General features: G+C 43.5%; 1 protein-coding gene across 4 annotated transcripts in view; it reads right to left on the bottom strand.

Moving 5' to 3' along the window:
- DENND1A (DENN domain containing 1A) overlaps positions 1–13,465 on the bottom strand; it is a 973,091-nt gene that overhangs the window by 632,948 nt on the left and 326,678 nt on the right. The gene's annotated exons all lie outside the window — the stretch shown is intronic.

Below are 13,465 nucleotides of genomic sequence, written 5' to 3' on the forward strand. Positions count from 1 at the left end.
TTCATAGTAAACTAGAAAAAAATAGTCTGGAGAGATCCAGACTGTGTGTGCCTCCATAGGACACTAAGCAAAAAACTGCCGCCCGCAATAGGTGCGAGGGTGTACACTGCGGAGGAGGAGCTAACCTCTTTTTTTCACTTAGTGTCAGCCTCCTAGCGGCAGAAGCATACACCCACAGTATCTGTGTCCCCCAATGAGACGAAAGAGAAAATCACCAGCAGGGATAGAGGGAGTCGGCTGTCTTAAATCCAGTCTGAAACCCCAGATCTCCAATCGTCGTCCTCATTATCAGGTGGCAAACCTCTGTTAATCAGATCAGCTCCATTAACTCGAGTAACCACCAGAGGGAGCCCAGAAAGAGAACTCGCAACCCCTCTGTCAATTTGACCAGCTCCACTACCTTCAGTAGTAACCAGACGTAGGCCAGAAAGCGAATTCACAACACCGCATATTATTTTCATGCACTATGCAATTTATTTATTGCAGGGTATTTAATCATTATGTTTCTGTTCAGTGGCCAAGTGTGAACGTGCGCTTAAACGCTGCATGCACACCAGTTTATATCCTAGTTCATATCTTTGTTTTGTTTTTTTTTTATAAAATGAAAGAAAAAACGCCGACGGGACCACTATTACCGTATATCCTCAGCTGGTGTGCGGCATTCGGAGCGCTGATAACTGGCAGCTTCGGGTGCTAGACCTGAGAATTCACAATGCTCTGTATATCCAAGTAGAGATGAGGTCGCACTCAACGAGCTCATGAAGATATTGCTTGATTTATTGGCACATGTTACACATGTCGGGCCAGGGGAGTGACATCAGGAGTGCAGAGGGAGCTGACCGCGCTATCCAAGCGCTTCGATAATAAACCTGTCTAAGGAATAATATCCTGTAACAGCCATAGAAATTAGTAAAGCGCAGAGTGGATTTGCCCTAAATTCCATACCAATGATCCCCTTAAGAGACCCTGGGGTCAGAACCACAGAGCTGAGTGGAACTGTCCTAACTTCCATACCGGGGATCCCTTTAAGAGAGGCCTGGGGTCAGAACCAAAGCGCTTAGTGGAATTTCCCTAACTTCCATACTAATGATTCCTTTAAGAGACCCTGGGGTCAGAACCAGAGCACAGAGTGGAACTGTCCTAACTTCCAAACCGGAGATCCCTTTAAGAGAGGCCTGGGGTCAAAACTAAAGCGCTGGATGGATTTGCTCTGACTTCCATACCAATGATCCCTTAAGAGGGAAGATGTGCCTACGGGATGGAGGATGTTTGATGGGTATATGGGCATGGGAGGGGGGATTCATTTCTGTCATGTGCTCGCTGCTCCTTTCAGGGGAGCAGACAGTGGCTGGGAGCTTATGTTGCCGGGGATGCTAGATTTCTCCCACCCTGTCAGTGGCTGCTGAAGTGTTGTCAAGTGGGAAAATTGTTGGTCATAGCAACCAATCACAGCTCAGCTTCTTTTACCCAGCTCTGGTGAAATGAAAGATGCTTCGTGATTGGTTGGTGATACACACACATTCATTTTTATATATAGAGATTCCCATTCTCCATTATATCTGTGTCGCTATGACACTGGCTGCAGTTTACGCAACATTTATGGAAATGCCATAGTAGCAGTCTTACTGAGGACCCTCTAAGTTCCTAGGCGACTGTAAAGGGGTTCTCCAGGTTTTAATTAAGTTCCTGGAAAACCTGAATAAGGAGAGGAATCAAGGGCCAAAAGGATCAAAGGGATTAACGACTGGTATTATTATTAGAGGGTCAGGAGGTTGCTGGATGTTTTAAGATTGGGAACACTCAGTGAAACCCTAAAAAGACCAAAAAGAGGTCTACAAATACTCTGTTATCTGTTCATTTATGTATTGTGTATACCAGAGGAAGGGAACAGTCCGCCCCGAAAAGTGTTGCATTTTACCACCTGATAAAAAAGCCCTCCTTTTACTTGTTTCTCCACCTGGATTTGGTGCCTCCCGAGTTATCCCTACTCGTCTCTGAATAATTTCCACCACTGATTACAAAGCATGGATGGAAACATTGGTTAGGAAGTGCCTGGCTTCCTACCAACACATGGTTTTCCGCCATGCCCTGATAGGCATTATGCTCCTAGCATAACATTACAAGGTGAGAATCTTATTTATTTTTACTATAAGGCTATGTGCACACACTGCGGATTGGTCTGCGGATTCTTATCTGCAGGTAAAACCGCAGGTAAAATGACCTGCGGTTTTACCTGCGGATTAGCCTGCGGTTTGCCAACTGGACAATGGAATAGGTGGCAAACCGCAGCAGAATCCGCAGAAACAATTGACATGTCAATTCTTTCTACGGATTCAAAACCGCAGCTTTTCCGCAGTTAAAAATCCGCAGCATGTGCACAGCAGAATGTAAATCCCATAGGATAACATGCTACTGTACACTGTCTGCAGAACTGCTGCAGTTCTGCTGCGGCCAAAACCGCAGCAGAACCACAGCAAAAACTGCAGCGTGTGCACATAGCCTAAATATGGATGCCACAAACAGGATTGGCGCTGGCTACTCCGTTTTTCAGATCTCAGGGGTTGCCCTGGCCTTCACCCTTTAACTCCTGTATAGGGATCTGGCTTAGACAGGGACCCCCCCTAGGCTTGAGCTACAGTGAGCTGCTTTTCGATAGTGTAAACTGGCAAGAAGAATAGACAAGTAGCCGAGAAAAAAACAAGAAGTACAAAATTGACAGGCAGTAGAAACATCAGTAAACAAGCTAAAGTCCAAATGAGGACTATCCACTAAGACACAGGACCTGATACACATATCACCTAAGGAACTTAGGTTATAACTAGCAGTGGGAAATTATTCTCAGGGGTTTAAATAAAGAGTGGCTTCACCCAGGGATGACAACAAGAACAATCACAAACTAACAAGAATTTAATCCCAAAGCTTCTAGACTGAACAATTCCATAAGTACCAGGAGCAGAGGCATAACGATCACAGTGGGAAAGGGTGAAACTGCGACCAGGCCCATCAGGGAGGGAAACATTATACCAGGAAGGGACCATAGATGGGGGACATTATACCAGGAAGGAGCCCAGGATGGGAGACATTATACCAGAAAGGGACCCTAGATGGGGGACATTATACCAGGAAGGAGCCCAGGATGGGAGACATTATACCAGAAAGGGACCCTAGATGGGAGACATTATTCCAAAAAGGGGCACAGGATGGGCAACATTTTACCAGGAAAGGGCACAGAATGGGCAACATTATAAAAGGAAAAGGCCCAGGGTGGGGAATATTATACCATAAAGGGGTCATGGATTGAAGGATTGAAGGTATTTTTACAAGATGGGGGTATTATTACTGGAAGAGACTCAAGACGAGGGACATTAATTCAAACAAAAAACATTAATTCTTGAAGGGGCCAGAGAGAGGGGGACATTATTACTGGAAGGAGCAAGGATGGTTGACATTATTACAGGAAGGAGAAAGAATGGGGGACATTATTATATGGGGGGCCCATCCTGCGTCGGACGATATTCAAAGCGGGAGTAGATTGGACAGGACCCGGCACAAATGTCACAGTAAAGATGTAAAAAGTGTCTAAAACAATGATAAATTTGCCGCATATGTTGTACGCGCAATTTTTTTTTTTGCGCATTTTGAGCCCGAATTCAGCTTTTCCCAAGGAAATGTCCTCATTTGTCTTTGATTTCCGCTAGGCAGAAGTCAAAATAAGTTTTCACTACTATCTATTTTCTATATACGGATGGCACCGTTATCTACCAATGTGAGAGAACAATAAAGGCCTAGGCTGTATCCGACTACTGAGCATTATTACTACAGAGGAACATTAGTTTTAACACATCCCAAGCCATCTCTGCGCTACAGATGCAGCAGCGAAGCCTGCCAACAACCGCATGTGGAATGTGGAGATCATTCTCCAGCTATTTATCTCTACTCCTAAGTGATAAAATGCTGAAGATTACCAGCATGGTGGGCTAGAGGAGTTCACCTGTGATATAAGAGGGCGGTAAGCGGAGACAAACAGCAGAGATTTCCATTCATTTCCTGAAAAGACATCCATGATTGTAACTGGAGACAAATATATAAAGCCCCGAGCACAAAAATCTGTTAGATAACAAGCTATCGGTTGTACAATTATGACAGCTCTGCCCTATCTGTATGCCAGGGCCAGAAATCATGATAAAGGATGTATTACTAACACAATACCTCGCTGCATCTGCTCGGCACAGATCGGTGTTACGGAAAGGAAATGTGATCTTGATATGTGCGGGGCTTGTCGTCACATGTTCTCATTTAATCATGGTGAAAAAACTGCTCGGCGATCGAAAGCCGCTCTGTTCTCACACATCACAAGCGCATTCCCGTTATATTAAATAAAACAAGACACCGCTTTGGAATAAACCATTGTCCTTTTTTACACAAGAGTATCCAAGAGTCGGGGAGAATTATTTGCTTTATACAAGACAAAATGTGAACATCAGCCAACTGGAATAAAAACCTCATGTACGCAGCAGAGGTTTGTGCGGGATGGCTGGAAGGCGGCACAAATGATCGTGACGCCATATGGTGCTTTTTTATGGGGCCATGCCCTCAAAAGGCATACCATTTTTTTTTCCCAATTCATTTAGAAATTGAAAGAACGAAAATCTCTAAGTTGGAGGTATACAAACAGGGCTGTGGAGTCGGAGTCGTGGAGTCAGAGTGTGTATGTATAAAATGGACAAACTCTGAAACTATATAATAAATTGGGTTCAGTAGCACACCGGAGGTTTTGCTGTAAAAATTTTCATAAGAATTTGGGAAAGTTATGAAATATCCTATAAATGTCTGTTCTGTTCCTGATCTAAGGATCTCAGCTTTTAGTTGAGATGAATCTGTGCTGCACTTTACAGTTGTGGCCAAAAGTATTGACACCCCTGCAATTTTGTCAGATAATACTCAGTTTCTTCCTGAAAATGATTGAAATCACAAATTCTTTGGAATTATTATCTTCATTTAATTTGTCTTAAATGAAAAAACACAAAAGAGAATGAAGCAAGAAGCAAAACATTGATCATTTCACACAAAACTGGGCCATACAAAAGTATTGGCACCCTCAGCCTAATACTTGGTTGCACAACCTTAAGCCAAAATAACTGCGACCAACCGCTTCCGGTAACCATCAATGAGTTTCTTACAATGCTCTGCCGGAATTTCAGACCATTCTTCTTTGGCAAACTGCTCCAGGTCCCTGATATTAGAAGGGTGCCTTCTCCAAACTGCCATTTTTAGATCTCTCCACAGGTGTTCTATGGGATTCAGGTCTGGACTCATTGCTGGCCACCTTAGAAGTCTCCTGTGTTTCTCTCAAACCATTTTCTAGTGCTTTTTGAAGTGTGTTTTGGGTCATTGTCCTGCTGGAAGACCCAGCTTTCTCACACTGGGCCCTACATTATGCTGCAAAATTTGTTGGTAGTCTTCAGACTTCATAATGCCATGCACACGGTCAAGCAGTCCAGTGCCGGAGGCAGCAAAGCAACCCCAAAACATCAGGGAACCTCCGCCATGTTTGACTGTAGGGACCGTGTTCTTTTCTTTGAATGCCTCTTTTTTTCTCCTGTAAACTCTATGTTGATGCCTTTGCCCAAAAAGCTCTACTTTTGTCTCATCTGACCAGAGAACATTCTTCCAAAACGTTTTAGGCTTTTTCAGGTAAGTTTTGGCAAACTCCAGCCTGGCTTTTTTATGTCTTGGGGTAAGAAGTGGGGTCTTCCTGGGTCTCCTACCATACAGTCCCTTTTCATTCAGACGCCGACGGAGAGTACGGGTTGACACTGTTGTACCCTCGGACTGCAGGGCAGCTTGAACTTGTTTGGATGTTAGTCGAGGTTCTTTATCCAACATCCGCACAATCTTGCGTTGAAATCTCTTGTCAATTTTTCTTTTCCGTCCACATCTAGGGAGGTTAGCCACAGTGCCATGGGCTTTAAACCTCTTGATGACACTGCGCACGGTAGACACAGGAACATTCAGGTCTTTGGAGATGGACTTGTAGCCTTGAGATTGCGCATGCTTCCTCACAATTTGGTTTGTCAAGTCCTCAGACAGTTCTTTGGTCTTCTTTCTTTTCTCCATGCTCAATGTGGTACACACAAGGACACAGGACAGTGGTTGAGTCAACTTTAATCCATGTCAACTGGCTGCAAGTGTGATTTAGTTACTGCCAACATCTGTTAGGTGCCACAGGTAAGTTACAGGTGCTGTTAATTACACAAATTAGAGAAGCATCACATGATTTTTCGAACAGTGCCAATACTTTTGTCCACCCTCTTTTTTATGTTTGGTGTGGAATTATATCCAATTTGGCTTTAGAACAATTCTTTTTGTGTTTTTTCATTTAAGACAAATTAAATGAAGATAGTAATAACAAAGAATTTGTGTTTGCAATAATTTTCAGGAAGAAACTGAGTATTATCTGACAAAATTGCAGGGGTGTCAATACTTTTGGCCACAACTGTATGTACATGCTCAGTAATGACCAGTGCTGTGGAGTCGTAGATTAGATGAATCTATGCTGCACTTTATGTACATGCTCAGTAGTGACCAGTGCTGTGGATTCGTAGATGAGATGAATCTGTGCTGCACGTTATGCACATGCTCAGTAGTGACCAGTGCTGTGAAGTTGTAGTGGAGATGAATCTGTGCTGCACTTTATGTATATGCTCAGTAGTGACCAGTGCTGTGGAGTCATAGAGGAGAGGAATCTGTGCTGTACTTTATGTATATGCTCAGTAGTGACCAGGGCGGTGGAGTCATAGTGGAGAGGAATCTGTGCTGGACTTTATGTATATGCTCAGTAGTGACCAGTGCTGTGGAGTCATAGTGGAGAGGAATCTGTGCTGTACTTTATGTATATGCTCAGTAGTGACCAGTGCTGTGGAGTCGAAGATGAGATGAATCTGTGCTGCACTTTATGTACATGCTCAGTAGTGACCAGTGCTGGGAAGCCGTAGATGAGATGAATCTGTGCTGCACTTTATGTACATGCTCAGTAGTGACCAGTGCTGGGAAGCCGTAGATGAGATGAATCTGTTCTGCACTTTATGTACATGCTCAGTAGAGATCAGTGCTGTTGAGACGTAGATGAGATGAATCTGTGCTGCACTTTATGTACATGCTCAGTAGTGATCAGTGCTGTGGAGTCGTAGTTGAGATGAATCTGTATTGCACTTTATGTACATCCTCAGTAGTGACCAGTGCTTTGAAGCCATAGCTGAGATGAATCTGTGCTGCACTTTATGTACATGCTCAGTAGTGACCAGTGCTGTGGAGTCGTAGATGAGATGAATCTGTGCTGCACTTTATGCACATGCTCAGTAGTGACCAGTGCTGTGGAGTCGTAGATGAGATGAATCTATGCTGCACTTTATGCACATGCTCAGTAGTGACCAGTGCTGTGAAGCCGTAGATGAGATGAATCTGTTCTTCCCTTTATGTACATGCTCAGTAGAGATCAGTTCTGTGGAGTCGTAGATGAGATGAATCTGTGCTGCACTTTATGCACATGCTCAGTAGTGACCAGTGCTGTGGAGTCGTAGTTGAGATGAATCTGTGCTACACTTTATGTACATGCTCAGTAGTGACCAGAGTCGTAGATGAGATGAATCTGTGCTGCCCTTTATGTACATGCTCAGTAGTGACCATTGCTGTGGTGTCTTAGATGAGATGAATTTGTGCTGCACTTTATGCACATGCTCAGTAGTGACCAGTGCTGTGGAGTCGTAGATGAGATGAATCTGTGCTGCACTTTATCTACATGCTCAGTAATGACCAGAGCTGTGGATTCGGAGTTGTGGAGTCTGAAGTTGGGTAAACTGAGGAGTCATAGGTTTGGTTTACCGACTCCACAGCCCTGCATACAAAGGCACTTTAATGGCCCATACTAATCTGTGGATGCACTACTGACCTTCCGTAAAACTTGATAAGTCGTTTGGAGCAATTCAAAGACCATGTGCATTAAGCTATTGAATAACTAAAGGGGAAAAATAAATAAATCTCCCATTAAGGGTGAGTGCACACGCTGCGGATTCTGCTGCGGGTTTTTTTCCCGGGGAAACGCAGGTAAAACCGCAGGCAAAGTGACCTGCGGTTTTGCTGCGGTTTGGCCTGCGGTTTTGCCCTGCGGTTTCACACCTCTACTATGTTAAAGGTGTGAAACCGCAGCAGAATCCGCAGAAACAATTGACATGCTGCGGAAAAAAAAACGCAGCTTTTCCGCAGGTAAAAAACCGCAGCGTGAGCACTGCGGTTTTGAAAACCCATAGGGTTACATGGTACTGTACCATGTCTGCGGAACTGCTGCAGTTCTGCAGGGCCAAAACCGCAGCAAAACCGCAGCGTGTGCACATACCCTTAGTGTCCTACAAATTAAAGGGGTGTTCCAGGAATGGCGTTCTTCATCAACCTAACGATCAGCAGCTGGTTAAAATATTAAAAAGCACTATAACTCACCTCTGATTATTTACAGGCTGCAATGGTGACATTATGATGACAGTGCACATCAGCCAATCACTGCAGAAGTAGACAACACAAGCCAGTGATATAAGCAGTAGCCGTCATGTCACGTCTGCAGCCGGTAAATAATTACCAATGCAGCAGCAGACTCAGGAATGGTGAGTAACAAGGCCCTGGCTGATAGGCTGAAGACCGCTATTCCTTTAAAATCCCTTTAATGTTTCAGTTCATGGCTTATATAGGCAGCAGTCTATACTGTATGTTCTCACCATTGCTTACATCAGGCACTGCAAACAGATGACATCACTGGACTCACTTGACCAATAAGAAGAAGGACTAGTAGATTATATTGATATATGCAAAGACGTCAGTACCAGTGCTAGGGAAAGTGAAAATGGTAGCAGGTCCCTGCATGTGTTGTGGCTGTCAAAGATCCACTAGACATACAGCCGTGGAGACTTGAACATACTATTCGAGCACGCCGAAGTCACTCGTTCAGCACTCGAGCATGCTCAGATAACACCTTATCCCAGCACGTTCGCTTATTACTATTAAAGAGTAACCGCTGTTTTATTTTTATGTCATAAATCAATAGTGCACATGACAATAAGAAACTTTGTAATATATCTTATCAGAGATATCCGGTCATTCCTTTTCAAAATTCTCAATTCATGGTTAAAATCTTTATTCTGTGGAAATGAGATATTCCCATTACTGAGATAGGGGAGGACAGTTGGTGCTTGTAAAATTCTATGGAGGCGGAGGAGCACATTTCCATTGAACTTTATTAGCACCAACTGTCGTCTAATATGTCAGTAATGGGATAAATCTGCATTAACTGTAGACTCATTTTACCCGTGAATTGAGAATTTTGAGAAGGAACCATCAGACAAGGAGGACAGAGAAGCAAATTTCTCTAATAACATACATTACAATGTTTATTTTCTTTCATGCGTACTATTGATTTATGGAGGAAAAAAAATAAAGTTATTATTCAAAGATGGAAAAGATGCAAATATTTATAAAATAAGATAAACTTAAAAAAAAAAAAAACTTGGAAAACTAGATCAGCTTGAAAGATTTAGAGTACAATGCTGGTCTGTGCATTACGAAAAAGGACAGTATTATGCTAGGAGACGTTTTCCACATCACGCAGGGAAAGTCAAGGAGTTTAATCAGTGCAGCAAGTCGGGAAACATCTTTACTGCAGGATCTAGAACAACCTTTCAAAGCAGTTTCCCATCACACTCCTCATAACTCAAATCTCCTCTCAGGTCTGTCATTGGCGAGCAGATGGAAAATATTAAGGTAAAAGGGCCGACTGGATCGGTCAGCCTTCCGTCTCTGCCAAAAGGCCTCATGCTAACTACAAGCAGATTTGCAGGCGGCCTCGGTGCTCTGTTGCAATCGGAGATCTGGCACATCCTTTGCCCTGACTACCAGCAGGAGGGCAGGAGGCCAGCTGAGCGCGGCTACTGTGCCAAACAGACTGTGCAAGGCCTTCCTGCTTGAATGCTTCTACAGAAAGACTCAAAGTCCATGGCCTCTTTTGTAAACAACTTCTTGTACTTTCAGCCTGCTACTGTGCCAAACCATCCTGATGGCTCCGTGTCAAAAGGTGGCACGACTTAATCCTCCTATAAGAGGGGAATAAACTGGAGGGTGTTTGGAGGAGTCATCCTAGGAGGAAATAACCGCTGGAGATCAGGATGCCTTCACTTCAACGTGTTCTGGAAAGTCAGGAGCAAAACTAAACCAAAAAGCAGAAACAAGAATTTAGAAACAGAATAAAAAGCGCCGCTCTATTACGTGCATCTTCGATAAACTGCGGCGAAATTCCAAAAAGACGTTGGATATGGACAGAAAGAAGTAAAAAAAAAGAATTTAAAGGGAAAACGCATTAGAAAGACCCCCTCATCATTTTGGAGACCTTAATTCTCATTTACTTTATATTTTCTGCAATATATGAAACAATATAATAATTTTGCTACGGAGAGATTTCTCAATAACCAGACTTGCTAGTGCTAATTGATCATATGATGGGTTGTGTATGAGGACAGATAGTAAAAGCAAAAGTGTGCTGTTGCGGATGGATAGACAGTGCCTGTAATGATATGTGAATACCTATGGCAAGGCTAAGCTAGTGAGGTGAATTCGATAAGCCGTAGGTCTGAATAAGCACCACAGACCCGAGCCATTGGGGCAGTGAGGTACTGCGGGGTGGACAAGCCGAGCTGGATATGCAGGAGGGAGCATGGAACAGTGGAGCCGAATATGTTGGACGGCATGTGGAACAGGGAAGCTTGATGTGCTAGATGGCATGAGGAACAGCATAGAACAGAGAATCAAATAAGGGGAAAATCACAGAATCAAATATGCAGACAGGAACCTTGGCACAGCAAAGCCGAGAGAGCATAAGCACCTTAGAAAGGCAGAGGTAAGTATGCAGACAGATGTCTTAAAACAACAAAGGCAAGTGTGCAGACAAGCACCTCAAAATAGCAGAACAGAAGGACCAAGCACCCTGGAACAGCAGAGCTGAGCAGGCAGACTGGCACTCTGGAATAGCAGAGCAGGGTACTCTATATAACAGAGATGATTTTCTCAGGAGACACAATTTCCAAGATTTGAAGAAGAGCCCCAGAAGTTAAATACAGGTAAGGTTTGCCTTGTGGCATACAAGGTTCTTGAAAAGAACTGTCAGCATGAATGTTGAACTACTTTAAAACTCAGGTGGTGCTCCCCTGTCTGTGCCGGCCTAGGGAAGAGACGCCAGAGGTGCATACCAGGTTATCATGGTAATATGATGTGCATAGTAACAGGGGGAAGAAAGGTACGGGTAATAAGAAAGAGTCCAATGCTGGAGTCAGGACAGGTTAATATCAACCCAGAAGAACCCCCAAGTTAGGCTGGTTTCACACTTGTGTTTTTTTGCGCTGTATTTTAGCGCTAAAAAAACGCATGCGCTTTTTTTCCCTATATTTTGCATGGGATGCGCTTATGTGCGCATACACATGCGTTTGTATGCGGTTTTACGCGCATGCGTTTGTTTGTGGTGTGCGCTCGGGCGCACAAAATACATCCTGTTGCATTTTTTGGGCGTCCGACTTGCCTCAAAAAAACACATGCGCGCAATGCGTTTTTTTACAGCAAGACACCCATTATAAGTCTATGGGTGCGCATATGTGCGCATTGGCATGCTCATGTATGCGTTTATTTGCGCATGCGTTTTTTTGTTGACCATTGCTTAGACAATGGAAATTAGGGGTTTGGGTTAGAGTTAGGGTTAGTTAAGGGGGTTTAGGGTTAGGGTTAGCATGGTTTGGTTAAGGGTTAGGGTTAGTTAGGGGTTAGGGTTAGTAGGGTTTGGTTAAGGGTTAGGGTTAGGGTCAGGGTATGGTTTGGTTAAGGGTTAGGGTATGGTTTGGTTAAGGGTTAGTAAAGTCATGGTTTGGGTTAGTGTGAGGGGCCAACTAATGTTGGAAAAAAACCGCAAACGCGGTAAAAACGCACTAAAAACGCATAAAAAAGCTGCGTTTTTTTCATGCATGCTCATAAAAATGCTTGAAAAAAACGCAGTATTTGTATGCATTTTTTCCATGCGTTTTTTTGCGGGAAAAACGCGCTGCAAAACAAAGCAAGTGTGAAAGTAGCCTTACTGGTATTGGAGTGCCTGTATAAACCTGAAGGACAGAAGTATATCTCATACACAAATTAAGTATATATGTTTTTTTTTTTTATAAGATCCATATTTGGTGTGACTGCCGTTTCTATGCCTTCAAAAAAACTTCAAAGAATAAAAAAGGTTGCGTAGGAACTCAGCAGGGAGGTTCTTCCAAACATCTTGGAGAATTGACCCCAGATCTTCTATGGATATTGCTTTCCCAAATCCTTGTATCTCTTCCTGTGATCCCAGACAGACTGGATGATGCGAGATCAGTGATCTGCGGGGGCCGGATCATCATGCCCAGTTCTCCTCATTCTTCTTTACATTGATGTGAGATCTTAATGACATTGGTTGTTTGCTTGGGTTCGTTGTCCTGCTGCAGAATAAAACTCGAGCCATTCAGACACCCTCTGATTGTGTTGCCTGATGGATAAGTATCTGCCTGTAATTTTTCTTTTTTTTGCATTTTATCTATTTTAGACCACATAGACGCTTAGGAAAAACCTAAAGAGAAACCAGTTTACACCATGTGTGTTGGAATTGGTAACCATAGACCAATGGATTCCCCGCACTAAATAGGTCAAATGCTTAAAAAGATACAAATAGCAGAAGTGGATAAATACGGTATATGATATTAGTAGATATGTAAAGAAAATACAAAGCTGCGTGAAAGTGGGGTGTTATGGGAAAGTGGCATTTATAGTGTGAACCCTCCACCGACACCTGTATTAGTATATGAAGAGTCTTTCGTTGGCAGAGGACACTGGTTAAACACAAGAGAGCTTTGCAAGTTAATGGTATCACAATCACTCAATGTTAGGTTTTTGCAGTGTGCATACAAACACTAGTACAGGGTCCCTCAAGCTGCTCCTCTTCAACGCATCAATGCCCTGCCAGTTGGCAACCTCAAGCCAGGAAGCTGTCAGTATCAATTGAGCTGAGGCTATGTGGTTCATGCTGGAGAACGGGCGTCCTATGTTTCCAAAGCATGGGAAAAAAATATATATAGTCTCTGCTCTCCTTCCATCTGAGCTGGCGACTTCCACTGACTGTAGTTTTAAAAAGGAACTGGTCTTAACAAAAGCGTTCTGTGGCTCGGTCCTGGCTGGGACCCTTGTCAACAGATTCCAGGGTCGCAGGTCACACTAACTAACATCTATTCCCAGCGGAGCCTGCTCAGAGCTGCAGCCTGGAAGTAGTACAAATTTGGAATTTTTGTCTAATCCCCCAAGATATTCCTGATCCTTCCACATGTTTCTGCTCAATTAGAAACAATTCTCACTTTGCACCACATGAGAGGCC

The sequence above is a fragment of the Dendrobates tinctorius genome, unplaced genomic scaffold, assembly GCF_039654945.1.
Source record: "Dendrobates tinctorius isolate UK_male_01 unplaced genomic scaffold, ASM3965494v1 ptg000120l, whole genome shotgun sequence".
Classification (NCBI taxonomy): domain Eukaryota; kingdom Metazoa; phylum Chordata; class Amphibia; order Anura; family Dendrobatidae; genus Dendrobates; species Dendrobates tinctorius.